Below are 2,992 nucleotides of genomic sequence, written 5' to 3'. Positions count from 1 at the left end.
GCTGGCGTGAGGCGCCGCGCCTCAGCCTGCGTGCCGCCATTTCGGACTGTCCCTAGGAGGGTTTTCGCGCCACTGCCCCCAGCCTCTTCACTTTTATTTCCCTCTAGGTGCCAGTTCCTGGGGGAGGGGACGTACGGAGGTGACAGTCTTTCTCCCCGGGATCGCAGGCACAGGGGACATAACAGTCTCTTTGCTTTCACGGTGCCAGTCTGAGGGGAAACGCGCGGGCGGTTAGAGGGCCGGAGGAGGTGTGAGTGCAGCAGCTCTGCGAGCCTGGCAGGCGTGGAATCAAAAGCACCTTCACCCACCTGTGCTGGTGCTCGCTCTGGGTCGGGGGAATCGTGTGGGATGTAGCTCAGCAGTGCGTGGTGTTGAGAGAAAAAGAGGTTCAGATTGTCACCAGCTTTCACTTTTCACGTAGGGACTATGTTTGACAATTTAGGTTGCCAAAATAGAAACAGCACTTTCTGAAAAATCCTGCCTTTTTTTTTTCCTGCCAAAATGGGGGCTGTTGGATATTCATCTGCTGGAGCAACATAGCTTACTCCTATGCTCCATATTTGCCTGATGCCAAAAAGCACAATTCTAGGATTATGCTTTGTCAGAAAAGGTGGAGCAGAGCAAGTGTTTCGGTTAGAAACTTGAAAAGTTGTCTGAATTACTTAATGAGATGCAGATTAACTACACAGCCATGTTCTAACATACAGATATACGTACATACTGTTGGGGTTTTTTTGTACTGCCTGGTATGGCATGTTTGAGCTACATGGTAAGTTAGGTGTGCTGTCCTTTATCCTCTTCTCCTGCTTCTTTCTATCCACTCTGGGCCCTGATAACCAACTCTTCCTTCAGATGCTAGCACTATTACAATGCAGACTTTATGCATATGGTTCATCTCCCCTTGCTTTTGGGGTATGTGCTTCTGTTGCCGTTATTTGCCTTCACCCTTTATAAGACACTAAGGGGAAAAGCCAAGTATTTTTAAGGCATGATTTATCTAACCTATGTCAAACATTCAGAATGAATCTTCCTGTGCCCAGGACGTGCCCTGACCCCTTACTGAGTAGAGGGAGTTTATACACCTCACTTGGATGACACTCACTTTGCAGATGTCCAGCCAGCCTAGGAAAACTCCATCCTTTGGAGTTTTTGCACTTTATCTTGGTGCAAGCTGTGCTAAATCATTCTCTTTCCATGCCATGGAACAGATTCTTTTTAAGACACCTCAGATCAGGGCATAAAAGGATATGAGTGAAAACAACAGTACAAAAAAATAAAAAGCTAAGGCACTGTTATCATGAGAAAAGTTCCTTGCCCCACATGGTGTGGGAAAGAAGAGCAGAACAGTAATTAGACATAATTCTAGGTCATTAAATAGGGATGGCACCCATGTACAGAACTGTGGAAACCACGAAGAGAAAAAAAAAGAAGAGCCTATCACTTATGCAACATGACAAAAGACAGTTAATTAAGCATGGGTTCTCGTGAAGTTGAGGCTTTTTGTTTGCTTTTTTAGTATGTTGAACTTTTCTGCTAACAGGCCTGACAAGAAAGCATTACAAGTCTGTGGAGGAAAAGTGGAAAGTATAAACCAAAGTAACTTGTGTGCTTTTTATATTTCACTACTACTTCTAGTCCTCAGTTGAGATCAGGCTCTCTCATGCAGGGTAGAGAGAAGCTATACGTAAGCTGTATCTAAAGGCACTTTTTGTATTAACCCTGCAGCTCTCCTCTGGACAACCTGGGAAGGGGCTGGAATGCCCCAGGACTCCGCACCCAGTTTCCCGTCCAGAGGAAACCAAGGCCCACATCCACAAAGCATGACTTCAGATTTGGAGGTTTTCTCTGCAGCCTCCTGCACACAGGAACAGCCTCTGCCTCACTCAACAGGTGCCTGATTTGTTTGATTTAATTAAATGCTCAGTTTAAGGCTCAGATAATCCACCCACCTCTAACCTATAAGACAGGCAGAGAGAGATTTTCTTCCTCCATGTACCCTTCTGAAGTTAGCAAATGATAAGTAATGGGTAGGACAGGGTTAGATTGAGGGGCACAAAGTTTGGCACTGAGGTGAGCGTGGCAACCTTGCAAACCTGAGAAAAAGGGGTGATCTCCCACTTGCTGGCCTGTAGCAATAGGAGTTCTGGGAGTGCAGGCCTTCTGTGTGACTTCCTTTAGGAATCTGGTTCAAATACCAAAGTTGTTTGACTCTTAAGCCTAGGTTAGCTTGTCCTGGTACACTGTTGTTACCTTTTATAGCTTGGGCTTTTGTTTCAGTCTCAGGCTCCTGAAATGAGAATGCAGGCTGCTGTTGAATTTGGTCAGAGCAGTCAGGCCTTGCAGTTGTCATTACGTGTGCAAGAAATGTTGTGACCTGTCCATGTAGATTCTGTAGCATATTTATTTGTAGCTTGAATGAGGTGGGATGGGATAACCAATGCTTGTGTATGCTGTTAATGCATGAGGACAGCAGTTGTTTTCTATTTTCTTACAGAATCATAGAATCATTGAGGCTGAAAAAGACCTCTAAGGTCATCAAGTCCAACCATCAACCCAACACCACCATGCCCACTAAACCATGTCCCTAAGTGTCACGTCTACACGTTTTTTGAACACTTCCAGTGGTGGTGACTCCACCATCTCCCTGGGCAGCCTGTTCCAATGCCTGACCACTCTTTCAGTAAAGAATTTTTTCCTAATATCCAATCTAAACCTCTCCTGGTGCAACTTGAGGCCATTTCCTCTTGTCCTATCGCTAGTTACTTGGGAGAAGAGACCAACACCCTCGTCGCCACAACCCCCTTTCAGGTAGTTGTAGAGAGCGATGAGGTCTCCCCTCAGCCTCCTCTTCTCCAGACTAAACAACCCCAGTTCCCTCAGCTGCTCCTTATAAGACTTGTTCTCCAGACCCCTCACCAGCTTCGTTGCCCTTCTCTGGACATGCTCCAGCAACTCTATGTCCTTTATTATGTTAAATTAAATTTATTATATT

This window comes from Phaethon lepturus, unplaced genomic scaffold (genome assembly GCF_000687285.1).
Source record: "Phaethon lepturus isolate BGI_N335 unplaced genomic scaffold, ASM68728v1 scaffold52350, whole genome shotgun sequence".
In the NCBI taxonomy this organism is placed as follows: Eukaryota; Metazoa; Chordata; class Aves; order Phaethontiformes; family Phaethontidae; genus Phaethon; species Phaethon lepturus.
The sequence above is the reverse complement of the archived record's forward strand: the minus strand, read 5'-3'. Positions refer to the sequence as shown.